Source organism: Ammospiza nelsoni, chromosome 1, assembly GCF_027579445.1.
Source record: "Ammospiza nelsoni isolate bAmmNel1 chromosome 1, bAmmNel1.pri, whole genome shotgun sequence".
In the NCBI taxonomy this organism is placed as follows: Eukaryota; Metazoa; Chordata; class Aves; order Passeriformes; family Passerellidae; genus Ammospiza; species Ammospiza nelsoni.
In genome coordinates, this window is record NC_080633.1 from 144,196,696 (window position 1) to 144,214,489 (window position 17,794).

Sequence of the window (17,794 nt, forward strand, 5' to 3'; positions counted from 1 at the left end):
GCAATTGGATGCCATTGCCTCTTGTCCTGTCCCTTCCTGCCTGGGAGAAGAGGCCAACCCCACCTTGCTCTCTCCTTTCAAGGAATTGTAGAGGTCTCCCCGAGCCTCCTTTTCTCCAGGGTAAACATCTCTATCTCTCTCAGCCACTCCTAATGTGACTCACTCTCCAGACTCTTCCCCAGCTCCACTGCCCTTCTCTGGACACACTCCGGCCCTTCAGTGTCTTTCTGGTTGTGAGAGGCCTAAAATTGAACCCAGGATTCAATGAGATGTGACCTCACCTGTGCTGAGTACAGAGAGACAATCGCTGCCCTGGTCCTGCTGGTGACACTGTTGCTGACACAGTTCAGGATGCCTTTGGCCTTCTTGGCCACCTGAGCTCACACTGGCTCAGGTTCAGCTGCTGTCAGCCAAGACCCCCAGATCCTTTTCTTTCAAGCATCTTTCCAGCCACTCTGCTCTACCCTGTATCACTGCAGGAGGTCGTTATGACCCAAGTGCAGGACCTGGCATTTGGCCTTGTTGAACATCACACAACTGACCTCAGCCCATCAACCCAGCCTGCCCAGATCCCCCTGCCCAGAGTCCTCCTGCCCTCTGATAGATCAACACTCCCACCCAGCTTGGTGTCCTCTGTGGAATTACTGAGGACTCCATCCTCATGTCCCTCCAGCTCTGGGGCTGCCAGGGTTGTCAGGGTTGCTTGGGTTCCTCTCTATCTGTGGACCTGGAATATGCTGGGAAACCCCTCTGGGAGGCTGTGGTTGGCTTCCCTTTCCTTTTGAGCTCTTGGAGCAGATAAACTGTTGAAGGTAAGCCCTTGGGCTGTGGGTGTTGTTACACAATTCCCAGAGTCCTCAGGGCTGGTGGGAAGAGCATCTTCCAAACATGTGTGACCATTCCCTGCTGTCTGAGCTGGGCTGTCAGTGTGTGTGCACAGATCTCCCACAGCCTCCAGGAAGTATCAAAACTCATCTGCTATCAGAATTTGTCAGAGATGGTTTAGGTGCTCCTGATCCTGCCAGGGACTGAGCTGGATGTCTCTTGAAGTCTTTGCCAACACAGTATTTCAGTAGTTATCATTAACAACAGGATCCTGCTCTGAGAAAGGCTGGTCTGCACTCCAGCTAACTGGAATGGGGGAAGAGAAACAGCAAAGCAGGCATTGGTTTTTATTAAGCAAACAGTGCAGATGCTCCAAATCTAACCCGGTGCTTTCTGAGCTCTCCTTTTATCCCTTATCAGTGTAAAATATGATGTATCACTTTTCTGGCTGCATGTGTTGTTTGGTTTTTATTTTTCCCCTCTGGCTTTGGGCTCTGCTTGTGAAACAAAAAGAAGAGAAAAATTATTTTTGGAATAAAAATAGTTTTAGTGAAAAAAGAATTCATGAATAAAAAAGAAAGCTGCACCTTTCCAGATAAGTTATGCATGAATACAACATTCAGAGTGGCAGCTTTCTACTCAAACATTCAGTAGTTTGTAATAACTGTTTGTCAGCTTTACAGGCAGATTTCAGAATTTCTTCTGTGATCCACATGCACTGGGTTTTGCTCAATCTCAAAACACAGTTTCTTCTTTAGGAAGAAACTGTGTTTTGAGATTGAGAGAAAAATAGAACCTGATGACTCTTCACTTTGTTTGCTGTATTCTTGTGGGCAAAACCTTCACCTTGTGGGCAAAGCCTTCACCTGTTGTGCAATCCAAGAGGAAACCCACCAGGGCAAAAAAGTAAGGGAAATTACTTTACCATGTTTTTTGCTACTAACATATTTATATATTTTTTTCCTCATGAAAGGAACTTCTATTTTATGTATCAATATCCACACTTGTCTATGTGGATAATTGCTTTGGAAATAAAAGAGTTTGGGGAATATGTGGGAGTTGCTATTGCTCTTTTTTTTTTTCTTTCAGCAGGAAAAGGTGAAGTAGTGGCAAACCAAATCCCATTTATAGAGCATTTGGTTCACAAATTCTTTTAGATCCTTATTTTCTGGTTAATGGAAGTATTTGATCTGATCCAATGTCATTATCTAGTCTTCAGTGATAGCAGATCTAAACCATAATGAACTCTGTTGATCCAGAGAAAATTAGAGTATAATAGCAGAGGAATTTAATTGTGAACAGCTCTTCAGTTAAGTAGAAAATAATATTAAAAAGTCAGTGGTTGGAAGCTGAAGGCAGAAAAATTATACCTAATTTCTAGTGTGATTTATCTACACACTCAGAATAAAGGAGATTAACAATCATAATAAATGTAAGGATGCTGTGGACCTTGGGATTCTTGGCCTGGGACATATCTCACCCAGTTCTGGATGCCCATGATGCATCTATATCCACTTCTCAGAGCTTTGTTTTTGTGTCTTGTTTTTTTTTGGGTAAGGATTCAGTCAGCACCAGGGTGTGATTCAACCAACTAAAGACAGTCACTTAATTTAGGATGAAATAAAAAAAAATTCCAAGGCTCCAGTGGATATATTGACCTTATCCCCACCAGATGCAGAAGGACAACCAGGTGACATGACAGACACCTAGATGCAGGTGGGTTATTTCTGCCTCTGAAGAACTCAGCCTAAATTACATTCTCCAGACCAGACAGTGATGAAGAGCCTGAAGGAAATGCAGTTTTAATGGCCTGTTGTGCAGGAGACCAGAGGGTAGGATCACCAGCCCCTTCTGAGCATAGAATATATGAATCACCAGTGAGTAATTCTCCAACTGCTCTTAAAAACTCTGCTGATCATTTTGGGGCTTTCACTATGATTTCCTCCATTCCCAATGATTCATCTCTACCCTGGCCATGTTTTTGAATGAAGGCCCATGGGGAAGCTGCTTTTCTTGTTTTGGGTCTTAGCCTGCTGCAAGGAAAAATGAGGCACAGAAATGTGAAAGCACTTTTCTGCTCATCCTGGTGCTTTTTTCTGACCGATGCCAGCAGAGATATGAGAGTCATTGAAATCAGTACCATTTTGAGCAAGTTTAGGGCCCCAGCAGAACGACTTACAACATTAGGGCCTCTTTTTCTATCATGCACTAGATAATGATCTTCTTGGACTTGACCTCCTTAGTTATTTGTTCCTTGCAGGCTGTTTGTGTCCAGTTTCACACAAGAGCTGTTTGCCTGATGTGTGTGTTTTTGTGAGGGTTTACTCTGTGCCTTGAAATGGCTCCCCTTGCCAATGCACCCTGCCTGTTGTGTCCCATCTGGTTCCCTTGCTGTGGCCATACACAATTCCCCACCTGCTCTGGACACAAGAGACTTATCAATGTGTGCAGAGAGCCATACTGAGACACTTTGCTCCCTGGACATTTCCCCATTGTGCATTCTCTCCAACCTTTCTTTTACAGATGCTCTTTTCAGGCCAGTGGTGTGCCTCCCACCCATGCGTGGTTTACCCAGGCATCCTTATCCCTGATACCATGATTTTTCCTGGCTGTCACCCTGCTGGTTCCCTGCCACCCTTCCAGCTGGGATGCAGTAGAGCCAGTTGGCATCAGAAGTATTTGCCTTCATTCAGCACCAACTTCCCTTCCTGTCTTTTTTATAAGAAATATGGACAAAAACTTTTTAACAGGGCCTGCAGTGACAGGGTAAAGAGTGAAAGTTTTAAATGAAAAGAGGGTAATTTATATTGGACATTAGAAATTCTTTACTATGAGGGTGAAAGGGGTTGCCCAGGGCAGTTGTGGGTGTCCCTTCTCCTGAAGTGCTCAAGGCCAGGTTTGCTGAGGCTCTGACCAAGGTCTAGTGGAAGGTGTCCTTGCCTGTGACAGGGGGTTTGCAACTGGGTGACCTTTAAGGTTGCTTCCAACCCAAACTATTCCCTGATTCTGTCATAATATATCTTTGCTAAAGTTTCCATCAAAACTGAAGAAACTAAGTGGGGTTTTCTTCCTGGCTCTTAATTTTGCTTTTTGTTTCCTTTTCTTCCTGCATTACCTATTGTCTCAATGATATACCAGATAAAAACATCTTGTGCCTTGCTTTTCTTCTCCACTAACACAGAAGTTAAGGTCATCATTGTGTCCTACTTTCATTGCTGTCTCCTGACTCATTAGTTTATTGCCAAATTCTCTTTAGAAGTTTGTAATTCTTCCCAGTGCTGGCAACAATCCTATCACTACAATCGAATCTCTAGCAGTTTAGATTTCTTTTCTATCTGCTCTGACCTTCACACCTCGTGGAAAATGTGTTTGTTTTGCTGTTTTCTTTTTGTGAGTGTTGCAACAAATACTGCCCTTTAATTTTTGTTTCTCCAGGGACTTTTCAACGTCTTCTCTGTTCTGCCAATAAATTGTGTCACATCCTGTGAGGATTTAAACTTGTCTCCTCTGCTGAACTCTTAGTTTCTCCCAGACTGTTGTCTGCATCTGAATTTTACTGGTCTTTTCATTTAGCATTTTAAGAAATTTTCCTCTGAAAAGGTATTCTTTGAGTCATTTTGGTTTCTTTCCTTCCCCATGACCTATGGTCTTTGTTTTTCACATTTCTTGCTTTCTTCAGTGTCTTCCTCATTAAATGGACTTCATTCCCACCAACTTGCCACAGGCACCAAGCTAAATTTTGGGACAACACACACTTGGGGGTCACTTAGTTCTTCCTTCCCCTTCCTTGGCACTATCAAGTTTCCTCCAAAGTGCTCCAAATCCTTCTGACTGAGACCAGAGCACACTGTTCCTCATTTTTTTTCCTTCCAGTGCTGAAACCACAGTGATTAGTGGTATTGAATGGGTTTGTTTCAACACAGCTTCTCTGGGCCATGGGAACCATAAGCATAGAAAATTGAAGTGCTCACACCAACACTCTTCCTCCAGTTGTGCTGGAATAATATGGCTCGCGTTGGTTCAGCGCTCACTCAGGTGTCTGTGTTTTCACCTGTGTGCCTCAGCCCAGATACATATTCTCTGCTCTCCTCGTTCTTTCACCATTTGTCTGGGTGTTTAATTGGGAATTGATGCAAATATTTCTTCAGGGAGCTCTGTTGGCAGTAAGATCTCAGCCATGTGATCGCAGTTGCCCCACATGGGCTGGGGGAAGGCATCTCCTGGAAGATTCCCACATGGAATATATGTTGCAAGGTGGGATGTTTGAGAAGAAATTCCTCTGTTTTATTCCACTCTTGTTTGTCCATTGATAAACAAAGCATGTCTGATAGTCAATCCATTTGGAAGCCTTTATTTGTCGAAGGATGTTTTACTGTCTCTTCAAATCCTCATAAACCATCGAAGCTGAGCAAAGCAGCACAGTTAAACCTCTCAGTCCATGTTGTTCTGTCTCCAGTGAGTAGTGCTCCTGAGCAGGAGCAGCAAAATTTCCTACCACTTGAAATATGCAAAGAGTGCCTCTAATATATTCATGAAAAATAATAAGCTACCTGCAAATGGAGCCACACCTGTTTCCTCCAACCAGAGGAGAAAGTGGATTAAGCCCTTGCCTCGTTTTTCCACAGCTCTTACAAAACACTGAGTGCCATTTACAGTTGGGAGCCTGATTATAGTTATGCTTCTTTAGCTCAGGGAAAAACAGCTTTTCTTGGTGTAGATTATATTTGCATGTATATTTATTCATTTGCATACAGATTTTTGTACCCTACTCTTGAAAGGTAAAGATATTCCAGCTCTTTTAAAGGCAATAACAGTTCATTTTATGCCCTGTTCTCCATAACAATAATTGCTATAACTCTGAAGGTCCCCTGGCATTTTAAGGGCAATAAAGAAAGGGGCGGATGGAAAAAGAGAAGAAAATTCTCCTATTAATTGGTGAGACTCCAGGGTTCTGCTCTGCAGTGTTTTACTCCTGTGAGTAATCTCATTATCCTTGGTAGGACTGGTTGCACAGAGGCAGCAGGATCATGCTCCAGAAGTCCAGCCTTTAATCAAATCTACCTGTTTAAAAGGAACACATGGTTGCCTTTCAGTGGGAGCCTTTAGCTCTGAAATGAGGATGTAAATTAGCCAAAATGCCTCAGAGGATGGAAAACTTCATCTGCCAGGTTTTTCCTCTGCTCTTGCTAAAATGAATCCATTGGTTATGTGTGTGTGTGTGTGTGTGTGTGTGTGTGTACATGTGCAGGGGAGTGATTCTTTGCTATTTTTCCTTTCATAGAGATTCAGATCCCCCTTTAGAGAAAAATATCTCACTATGTGTTTGAAAAAAACACGTATAAAGGGTTGTGTTGTATGAATGCAGTAAAACACATAGAAATCTTTAGTTAGGAAAAGAAAAGAATAGAGGGCTTAAGACAAATTATTTAAATGCTAGTAAATGTATTCAGATCCCCTAAATGTGAGTTAGAAAAGCAAGTCTGAGATAGTCTTCCATTCAGAAACAGATTTAGCCCAAATTTCAAATTTGTTGCATAATAAGAAAAAAAAATCATTGTGTTTTTTATAAATATCAACAAATGTTACCACATCATCTGTAGCTATCAAATGGGGTAACACAGAAAAATAACACAATCTTTCCCATACTAAGAAATAAAATGCCAGGTGAAAAACAGAAAAGATGCAGAAGAGCACTGTTTGTCTCTAAAATAAGACTCCAAAGCAGCCTTGATATTTTTTCTCCCACAAGAACAGACACAAACTCAAGTAGAAAATCAATGAGTCACAGCAGAACAGCTTGGCTCTTCTTCTACTCTCTGTCCCCTGCCTGCCACCTCACCAGGCATCCAAGGTTCTGTCCTTCTTCTGCCGCCTCCCTGGTGGCCTTCAGGAGTAATTTGAGGGAGAGTAATCTCATCCCACGGAGATGACCCCCTACATTGATTTTCTACTGCTGTGTGTAAAGCAGCAAACTACAGAGAGAGGTATTGATCCCCCTCTGAGGCATTCCTGCCATAGCAGAACTCTAGAGCTTTTTAGAGCATTTTGCTGCTGATACACTTCCACTGATTTCTTTGTGTTCCAGCCATCATCAGGGATGGCAATGCAGGTGTCCTGTGCAGGAGAGTCAAGAGGAGAGCAGGGGGGGTTGTGACTGACCTTTTGAAGCAGGACAGGTATTATAAGGTGACTTTTAGTGCTTTGCTGCTTCTCCTGGCTTCCTCTTTGAGACCAGTTTAAGCCATACCCACACCAAATGAGGATCTGACCTCCATTCTTAGGAAGAGCACCAAGCTTGTTTACAAAATAATTGACTTGGCTTCCAACCCAAGAAAAGCATCTTTTTCTTTTGGTTTTGGTCAAGCTCAGTTCCTATTATGGTTAGCCAGGCTTGTACAGTAAATATTTGGCAACTGGCACTGTGGTGTTGCTCAGTGTGAACCTTTAGTGCTGCGGTTGCTTACACAAGAGCAAGGCTGGGCCAGCTGAGCGCCTGCTGCTGTGGGACGGGGCTGGTGGGAGGGCAGTGAGCCGGAGTGGCCACACCAGCCAGGCTGGCTCGTGCCATCGGCCTTGCCTGACTCCACACCAACCACCCAGACCCTTTTCATCTGCGGCATCCTGTAGGAATCTGTGGATTTGGAGTGGCTTAAGAATGCCAGTGGTGCAAAGCAGGTGGGGTGTGAACTGCGCATCTGGGAGAGGCTGGAGAGAAGCTGCATGGTGCCATGGCTTGGGTTTGCTTTACCCAAGACTGGTGTGTAGGTCCTGGTTGCTCTCCAGCACTGAGCAACATGACATCATCCACTTTCACATTCAGATTAAAGTGGAGCATGTTAAAGCAATGTTTACCTTTTTTGTTTGTTTGTTTTTGAAAAAAAGATATCTTTTCCAGATTATTCTTTGTATGCTGAGTGTGTGTATTGAGTGAATTAGATATGTGCTTCAAAGAACCAGACTGTGCATAGCACATAGCATTATTCCATTTATACCACGTCATTCCCATTCACAAAGAAAGAGTGTCAACCTCCTGCAGGCCCATGACAGACCTGGCTTCTCCCTCAGTCTGTAGAAATGACAACTTTCTGGGCAGAAGTAGATTCAAGTTTTAAACAGATTTATTTATTAAAAGTTGATGCAGTTTTAACACATCAATGACTTAATTTGGATGCAAATATGTTTGAGAAACATCTGTCAGGATTGAAGAAGGCTCAGATAACTCTGTCTTCAGCATGGAGATAAAACCATCTTAGGAAACCTCCTAAGGTGCCTTCCAACTCTTGATTTCAGTGGTAACTTGATCCTTTAAATTGACAGTAATTCCCAGGTAAGGCATGTATACACAATCCCTGGCATCTTGAGGGCAGTTTTTTGCTAACAAAGAAGGTGAAGCTGACTGAAGTGCAGCTCTGACATGCAAATGAGCTCAAAAGCCACTGCAAGACAAAATATCTCAATTTTGCTAGGCTAAAATCTGAAAGCTTTTGGGTCATTACCTGCTACATCACTCCCCTCCCTGATCTCAGACCCATCCTCTCAGACTTTCAGTTCCTCACTCTGATTTGGTTATGCCCATGATGTTGAAACACTCTCCTCTGTGTACCTCCTCCTGCTACTATTAGTTCCTTATTTTTTCTTCTGAAATCTCTTACATTTGTTTATAGATAAACCTTCTGAACTTCCTCTAAACCACCACCTCTGCTTGTTTTCCTGTGGAGACCTCTTTCATAATTTTACTTTTCCCACTAATTTTCAAGCTTAATATTTCCTTTGGTTTCTCTCCTACTATTTCCCTTCACCCTGGAGTTTTCCAGTGTATAGCTCATATTCTTTTCTTGCCTTTCCATTTTCCTGGGGCTGCCTACTACAGAAGTCAATGTCTTTTCTCACAGTTTATTTAATGGTTTTTTGTTCACACAGAACTGTTTCTTACCCCTGAAGCTCATGTGGGCTGTATAAGTGCAAATTGTTTCAGCCCATGAAAGAAAGCCTCCCCAGACTGAAATCTTTCCTAGCTGCACTAATTTTCCTGATAGTTCTCTAAGGTTTTAATCTGTGCTTTTCATAGGGATTCTTGATATGAGGTTGTATTCTTTTAGCTAACTAACCTTGCCTTGCACAGGACAGGTGTTTATGGAACTTGCTTGGCACATGAAAAACCTGAGCCCCAGCCCATGATAGGGAAAAACAAGGGACTTGGCCTTTGGTCATCCCTGTCCAGAATGAGGGTCCTGCCCATGACATTTCTGACCCAGCTGAGATGGGAACTTCTAAGAGGTCCAAGAAAATGTTCTAGATGTTGCAGAAGTGTCCTGGTGTGAATGAGAGAAATCTCAGAAGTGGAAGTGGTTTGGGAAAACTAATTCTCACAGAGCTGCCACAGGGCTCACATCCTCAGCTGTGCAGAGGTCATCACAATGTGAGGATTGGGCTGCTTGGCTGCTAATTTCAGCCTTCTCACAGAATGGTTTGGGATGGAAGGGACCTTCAAGATCATCTGGTTCCAATCCCCTGCCATGGGCAGGAGCATCTTCCACCCACCCAGGCTGCTCAGGGCCCTGTCCAGCCTGGCTTTCTCCCAGGCTTCAGGACCACTTGCAAAGTAGTAACCTGAGATTTTTCCCTAATTTGTTCATGACACCAACTTTCAAGCATAATTTGCCTCACTACATAGGATCACGACTGCCTTCACACTTTTTATTTCTCCATGCTAGGAATAATCTCAACTTTTCATTGCTATTACTTTTTTTAGATGAACATTTCCTTCCTCTTTGTCAGTTTATGCAATAGAGTAAAATTACTGTCAGGATCAGTAACACATCCTCTGACAGACCCATACAGGCAACTTCACTATCCTATCTCCTAAAACTAAAGTAATTAGGAAAAAAAGTGCCCCATTTTTCATCAGCCACTGGAAATGAACCTGTGTTTTAGATGGAAATATTGAAAGTATAAGTCTCCTTCTTTTCAGTTAAAGCAAATCAACCTGTTCTTCCTCTTTATTTACAGGTGAAACCATAACTTTTCCTGCCAAACAAATATCTGAAATACTATTCTCTTTAGATAGTTTTTAATTTTGTTTTGTTTGTTGGGGTTTGTCTTTTTTCCCCCTCTGCATTTCTGTAATGTTCCAGTTTTGTGTTTGTTTTGCACAGGAATAAGGAAAGACAACTCTAATTTATTTTTAAAAGGTGTAAAATGCAGTGCAAGATGCAAAGGACAGAAGAACTGGTTTATGCATGATTGGTCCACTCACAGGTTACTGTGTTTCTGCTCCATGTCCTTAAATTTTTGCGTAAGTACATCTTCTGTTACTGGAACTGGAAGGATGCAAAGGTTCTGCCTGTGTTACATTAAAAATCAGTTATTTTTCACTAGTGTTACTAACTTGCAATCTCATTCCTCCTTTTGACATAAACTAATCCTTACATAAAACTCTGAGTCTCTGTAAAAATATGCTGATCATTAGCTAATTTTTCTTTTGTTTTCTTCTCCCACTTGTTTTACTTTTATTTTCATGACTGGAACACATCAGCCCTTTGCCTGTGGGTAAACAACAAAGTTGTATAAGATCGAAAGAAACAATATTCATTGCAATAAAAGTACAAGCAGATCTTCTGAGCCTCATGCATCCAGAGTGAGATGGCTTCATCCTCCCCTTCAGATTGCTCCTTTGCTGTAGCTGTGTCACCCACTGGCGAAACAGAATTGCATGTGCTTCCCCCAGCAGCATCCCACTGGTTTGGTGCAGACTGGCAGGAGGAGCGTGGAGTTTGTGACCATTGCCACCAGGACTGGGGACAGCCCAGCAGCCAGTCTCAGGAACCTGCTCATCCTCATTTTCCTCCTTGTCCCCTGGCTCTGAGGCTGCTGGAAGTCACTGTTTCTGCTTCACCTCTCTCCTCCATGGCAAGGGAAGGGTGCCTTGTCTGCTGCAGGGTTTCGGGAGCTGATGTCTCTGAAGGCTCCTTCAGCAAAAAGCTTTTGGCATCTGCAGAGTGCAGCTCCATCACTGAGCTGATGCAGTAAAAAGGTTTCCAGAGGCTGCTCTGACATCTGCTGTGCTTAGACTTCGAGACATTTGCAGAGGTGAAATAAACATAATATTATCTGACTAGAAAGCAAATCCTTTCTCTTTAAAGTTCATGTTAAATGCAAAGTGCAGTGGAAGAGGAATGGAAAGCATCAATCCAGATCATTTACTGTTACCCCTAAGGAGCAGATACATTGTCTTTTTTGTTCAAAGAGTTGCTGTACAGCTATTAAAGAGCATTCTTGGCTTCATGGGAAGGAGGGGAATGTACCCGTTGTCATTAATTATTGATAATTGATGGCATATTTAATGAGTTCAGAAAATGATCAGTTCATTCACAATAATCTCTTCTGCTTGCCCTCTTCAGATCCTCTAGGAAAAAAAAAACCAACAGACAGCAAAATGGAGCCACTAAAATTAAGGATGACTAATGGGACTTACATAATAAAAAATAGCAAGATGAAGACACAGTTTCATTCAGTGAAGGTTGTTGCTACTTAGATAATTTTATAAATACATGCAAGTTTCTTCAATGTTTTTTTAAAGAAGAGACAGAGACAACAATAAAATACCACACCTACTGAAATGTTGTTCCGTTAACTTAGATTTGAGCATGCAAATAAAGGAAAAGAATGAGGAATTGGGTATTCAGAAGGTGTCCCCATAAAGGCTGGTTAAAGTCAGCATCAAGAATGAGGAAGCTGCTCCCAAAGGGGAATCCATGCTGAGAGAAGGGGGAATTGCCCTCTGAATGTCTTTAGTCTGGAGCTGTTTTGGGTGCAGCTTTTGTGCTACATCTTTACAGTCCACAGTAAAATGGGTCACTGGCTTGTGACTAGGAATCCTAATAGTCATCCCAAACAGCAGTCACCAGTGTTAAAATGTTAGCAAGGATGATAAGAAGTATCAGATATTTGGGGGTAGTGGGTAAGGCAACAACTGTTTCTTCTCTTATTTGCAAAAATGGGTTCTGGCAGTTACACACCCGCTGAGGATTGATTTGCTCCTTAGGAATAGAACAGGAAGGAGGAATAATAGGAAAATATTTTATGAAGTGTGACAGCAGATGGGCTATTAGGTCTGACTCACTGTGTGGCAAACTCCTGCTAACAACCTTGTGACTGGCGGCCACTTGGGCAGGGGTTACAAACCTGACAGCCTTTGCCACCTCTGCCTGGCACAGGTGAGCCTCAGCCTTGCAGGCACCACGCTGTTCTGAGACTTGTGGTGCCAAAATGTGTTATCTGAGTCAGGGAAACTGAATTATGTGAATAATTAAAATCCCTATCAGAGCTGACTGTTGTGCACTATGTGGATGGTGAAGTTAGCTCTGCCCACAATGACTTCATCAATCTTTTAAGTTATCAAACCATGGGGCCCCTGCTACAGGTGGAGATGTTAAGTAGGATATCTTACCCCATGTTAAGTAGGGGTAAGTGAAGGGAGGGTTGGGTATATCAGAAAGGTGACAAATGGAGTGAAAATGCCAGAGCCATCTACAAATTGATAGATCCATGTTTAATTTGACCTTTAAAAATCAAATGAGAAGACCTCTGTGTGATGCACAGTAGGGAAGGCCCCTGCCATAGAAAGTACAGACTGATCTAGTACTTCTTATCTGATTTTATTTTCTGTATCATGGATGACATCTTAAACATCAAGTCTTCATGAAGCCCAAGGACCACTGCTTTTAGAATGACTGCACCTTCCCACCATGGGCACAGGAGACTGTCAGGGGAAAAAGAGTTGTAACTCGTGTCAAAACTCATCTTTGGTATAACAAAGGACATAAATCAGCCTTTCTTCCACCATCAAGCAGCCAGAGTTGTAGTCCTGTAGCTGCCTGTGATATTTTCAGTTCCAGGTGCATTTAATTTTGTTTACAACTGCACTGCACTTGCTCAGAGAACCACTTGCACCTCTTGCCAGTGCTTTGGAGATGATGTAGTTGTGTGAAATAAGGAAATTACTCTTCTGTTATTACTTCAGACTTTATATAAGAAAATATAAGAGGCATGAAACAGCTTGTATCTTGCTTATATTTGGTGTATTATGGAAATCAAATACTTTTACTTTCTGTAGACTGGGGAAGTTGTGTGTCCTTTGCCTTAGAGGTGCAGTTGCTGTGTAGGTTGCTCCAGAGGCCACTGGTGCTGAGCAGAGGCAGAAGTGTGTCCTCTCTCCTGAGCACATTAATATGTGCCATTGAATTATTGTGAGGAGCCTGAAACTTGCTGGAGAAACCTCTTGGGAGGATTAAGGATGAAGCAGCTGCCAGTGAGGGCAAACCTGAGGGCACATCTCTGCTGAAGGTGCAGCACAGAAATTTGATGTCAGGGCAGGCAGGTGAGGGAGGTTGGGAACAGCAGCAGCACCTCTGGTCTCCCAGTTCTTTGAGAGAGGGGGGAGTTTTCCTGCTCTCCACAGATCATCTACAGGCCTCCAAGAAAGAAGGGAGAAAATCTCAGCATCTTCCTCCTCAAAACTTACTCCTGTAGTGAGTTCAAAGGGAGTTAGAAATATTCTTTACAACACCTATAGGACCTGAGGATTCAGAAAGCTCACTTTGGCAATATTTATGAAGAGTGAGTAGCTTAGTGAAGCTCACATGCCCTTAGTGAAGCTTCACATTAGTGAAGATCCCTGCACCAGATGGATATTTGGATAAAATGCAACAAATCAGAGCAGTCTTAGTTCAGTGAACCTCATGAAGCTGTGACATGTGCACTCCCAATGCATTCCTGGAGTTAGGGATTATTTGGAATGGTGCAATACTGGATGTCCTCCTGCCATTGGGAATTCTCACAAAGGTTGCCCCATAGCAGTTGCAAAGCACAGCAACAAATTTGGGCTGTGATATTCTTGGGTCTTACCCCTGTTCATAGCTAAGCAACCCAGAGGAATATAGAGGGGTGTGACGGTGTTCACAGGGGTCTCAGGTTGAGGGAAGAGATGAGGAGCTGACTCTGTTTCAGAAGGTTTGATTTATTATTTTATTAATTATATTACATTAAAACTATACTAAGAGAATAGAAGAAAGGATTTCATCAGAAGGCTAGCTAAGCTAAGAATAGAATAGGAAGGAATGATAACAAAAGCTCTGTCTCAGACTCTCTGCCCGAGCCAGCTGGGCTGTGATTGGCCATTAATTAGAAACATCTAACATGCACTAATCACAGGTCCACCTGTTGCATTCCACAGCAACAGATAATCAATGTTTACATTTTGTTCCTGAGGCCTCTCAGCTTTCCAGGAGGAAAAATCCTAAGGAAAGGATTTTCCATAAAAGATGTCTGTGACAGAGGGGCAGAAGGAAAGATGTGGCTCTCCTCTGCCAAGAAGGGACTGAGGGCCTTTATGAAATAACCCTGCACTGTCTATTTTCCCGAAATTTTATAATCCACTCTTGCACAAAGTGAAATTAAAATTATCTTGGGACAAGCACCAGCATCCTGATGTAGCCTCCTGAGCTGCCTGAGGCCAGTGCAAGTGCCTGCTTTTCCTGACGCAGGAGGATTGCCTGTGTAAGCTCCCCCCTGTGACTTCAGCTGTGTAATCTGTATTCAGAGAGATGCTCCCTTTGGCTTCCTGTGTCTGGCTGCTATCTGTGCAGCAGTGGCAAGGGAAATGCAGCAGACACAGCTGGAGGTGGTGTCAATGGGGGTGGGAAGCCATCACAAGTGCAAGGCAAGAGTGAAACTTTAACTGAGACTCTGTAAGGTGCTGTGAAAATGCTGTGTCCCTTCAGCAGAGCATGTACGGAAAATGCAAAAGGTTCCCTGTCCTGCATTTCATGCTGCCATGTGTCTCTGCAGGTTTCAGTTCCTTTGCATGTAATGATTCCTCTTATTTTGGCAAGAGGGCATCCCCATGTAGGATGTTATATCCTAGGGAAAACTGGGAAAACTGGCTTGCTTTCCTTTGGCTTCTTTTATGGACTCCATAGGAACCCGTGGTCCTTGTAGGACCCCAACTTTCCCTGGACTGCAACCCAGCCACCATCACACTTGCAGGGAGCAGTCTGCTCTGTCCCAGCTATGAAACAGGATTTGAGCATCACCAAGGCCTTAGTGAGGCTCTCTCAGCCCTAATACAAACTCCATTGCTCAACAAGAGCTCTCACACTCTCCATCCTCTCAACTTTTGGACAAATACAAGTACAGAAGCTAAAAATTCTTACTTTAATTGGGGTGAATAAGTACAATTTGACTTTTATCTCTAAGCCAGGACTGGAGCAGGACCTGGCAGCCGTGTATCAGTTTGGGCAGCTCCTGACTCTTTGACAGCCAAACCTCTTTTGAGCAGGTTGGCCATGTCCTCACCCCTCCCTGTATCCCCACTTTGCTCCCAGCCTGGAGGTGATGCTGACACTGAGCCAGCAAGACCACCTGAACCTCTCTGTCTTTTAGCCCTTTCTCCAGGGCTTCTTGTATGTGAAGACCTTGGAACTGTCAGAGGTCAAAAAAAAAAAAAACCAAAACCAAACAATTGTTCATGTGGTAATCCATGCTTCATGCTGATAAAGAACTTTTATTTCACCCAGCTGTTGGAAACAACATCTCTGTTATGTCCCATTCCTACCAAAAATGGGACATCTGGGCTGGATGTGATTCCCAATAGTTGAGAGTGACACAGGTTGAAATTTGTAGAGGTAAGGATTTGACCTATTTGGGCATGAAGAATGAAAAAATCATAGAGTAAATCTGTGAAAAGTTCAGAAAGATTTCTCTTGTGAAAATGAGGATAGTGCAAGGAAACAGCTTTGCTCAGCATTTACCTTCTGCAAATTTCCACCCCAGTCAGCTGCAGTCATGTAAAAGAATGAGTAAACGGAATGAAGGACAACATTTTTGCACTAAATTCTTGCTTATCTGAGGATTTCCTCTGGCTTGAAAAGATAGCTACAGCCATCCATTCCAAGAATATTTAGATGTGATCAGGTAGGAAAAAATAATCTCTAACAAATGCAGCAGAAAGAGCTTTAAATTGCAGTGAGTGTCCTGACTGAGAAAAAAAAATTCACAGGGGAAAAATCCAAAATAAAACTGCAAGAACAATGCTAATTAGAGATGTGTCAGGTGCTGGCTCTGGATTGCTGTTATGCTACTCTGTGTATTTCAGGGACAATTGCCAGGCAAGAACTGGGTAGATGTTGAAATCTCCCTATCATTTATTTCCTTGAATTGACCCAGAGAAGTCCTTGGGAATGGAAGCTGGAGTGCAAACCACACTGAAGGCTCCCTAGCCCCAGCTGGTATGTTATCTGCAGCTGTTTTCATTACTGGCTCAATTGCTGGAAATGCAATCCAGAATGAGAGGGAAAACCGAAATCTGTGGTGAAAAACTGGCTGATACTTTTTTACCTCTGACAAACTGGTACACTTCCCAGCTTCAGCAGGGCTGAGAGCAGTGGTGCTGTCAGAGCAGACTGCTGCTGGCTGTGCACCCTGCCTCTCTGCAGACTGACAGGAAATTTAGCCAGAGATGTTGAGCCTCACAACTGTGCACGAGATCGACTCCCCAGGGTCCCCACCAGATAATTAGTGCTCTCCTGCCATGAGCATGATCTTTTCAAAGTCCAGCCTTCTTTTTCTGTTAAAACCAAAAGGCTTTTGCAAGCAAGGGCATTAGTTACAAGTGAAAGTTTCTTTTTAATGAAATTGACACCAAGTTTCTCCCTGAGATTTTGAACAACTGTTTTTTCTATATTTTAATTTTAAAAGTTTCTTACAGGTGTTCCTTCTTGTGTCTCATCATACACTCTTCAGTGTTTGGTCTCTGGGTTAACCTGCACATTGTTGGAACTCTCTCTCCCCACTTTCAGTATATATGAGACAATCCCACCAGTCACCAGTTTTGCTTGTGCCTCTTGTATTCCAAGGAGTGATATCTGTATATTTTTTTCCTATATACACTGTTTATGAAAAAACAAATGTCAGGAGCTGTTGGCTATCTGTCCTAGAATAAATTCCTTCTGCTCAGAAGACTGGCTTATTATTGATCATGCTTGGGAAAGACCCTCAAGGGTTTGCTGGGTATGGTTTACATTGTTTTCTATTGTGCTCACTCAGCCTTCAGTCATTTGCTTTCTTATTGCTTTAAGGGTGTGATTTTTGCTTAGTATTTGACTCAATGTTAGGATAGAAAGCAGTGGTAAAATGGGACAAAAATACTGAATTGTGTGCACATGCACATATATCTATGCATCTGAATACCAGTCATCAGATGTATAACACGATTAATAAATGAAAAACTGGTTTTTTTTTTTTCTAGCTGAGCTGTTTTTTTCAGACTCTGTGATTTACAAGGGTGTTTAGGGCACTGATCCTCACAACCCCTCTCTCTGCTCTCTACCTCTCTGCCCTGCATCCTACACATGTAAGGAGGAGCTTGTCCTCAGTGGGGAGATATCCAGGCAGGAGAGGGATCTCATGTCCTGTCCTGGCACACACACCCAGCTTTCACCCCCTCTTTCACCAGCCTGTGCACCTCCATTTTCCATGGCTGTGGGTGAGCCCAGGCCTCACACCAAACCCTCTCTTTTACAGCCAAACTCAGCTCTGCACTGACTGCCCCACTGCTTGGTTCTGCTGTCATTTTGGTCTGCCAGGAGATGAGAAAATACTCACATGCAAAGCTGTAAACTGCTTGCAGATCACCTGTCTAAGCTGGTGAAAAACCCAGAATATTCTGCTTATGACACATCCTTTTAAGAGGGAAATATTTAGCAGGTGGATTAAGGCACTGAAGTGTGAGCACCATTAGCCACACTTGCAAAAAAAAGAAAAAACAGGTATAGAAAGGCAAAAATCCTGCATTATGTAAAATATTTCCTGACCATCCTACCTCAGCCACACAGTAGAAAATCTACTCCTGTTAAAATTCTTCCCATGTCCTTCTAGCATCATAAGGGCCTCTAGCTTTATACACCTCTTA